The sequence below is a fragment of the Mastomys coucha genome, unplaced genomic scaffold (assembly GCF_008632895.1).
Source record: "Mastomys coucha isolate ucsf_1 unplaced genomic scaffold, UCSF_Mcou_1 pScaffold21, whole genome shotgun sequence".
NCBI classification, from domain to species: Eukaryota; Metazoa; Chordata; class Mammalia; order Rodentia; family Muridae; genus Mastomys; species Mastomys coucha.
In genome coordinates, this window is record NW_022196904.1 from 14,050,888 (window position 1) to 14,051,332 (window position 445).

Genomic DNA, 445 nt, shown 5'->3' on the forward strand with positions numbered 1-445 from the left:
TATATTCTATTATTCAGTCATTCCTGGATTTCTGGTGGAGTTGAAAGACTACGAAAGTTAGAAGAGATACGGGATAAGTCGTTAAGAAAAACTAGTGCAGGTGGCTGAGAAAGTGTTTTAAATGGAGAAAGAAAAAGGAAAGTTACAGAAAGACTGTGAAAGGGCATAGTGAAGAGATAGAACGTTTAAAAGAGAGTCTTTGAAGATAGAATTTAGTGTGAGAGTCAGAAAGAATAAGAGGCTAGAGAGCTGCAGAAAAGAAGAGAAGCTAGGAAGCCTGAGAGCCAGTAAGATAGTGCCTGGCAATAGAAGAGAGTTAAGGAGTTCCCCTGGCAGTTATGTTGGAACTGTGCTTAGGGTCTGCAGGGGTATCTACTGGAACATCCGCTATGGTATTGCAGCATAAGACTTATAGAGAGTTAAGAGCTGCCATTGATTTAAATAT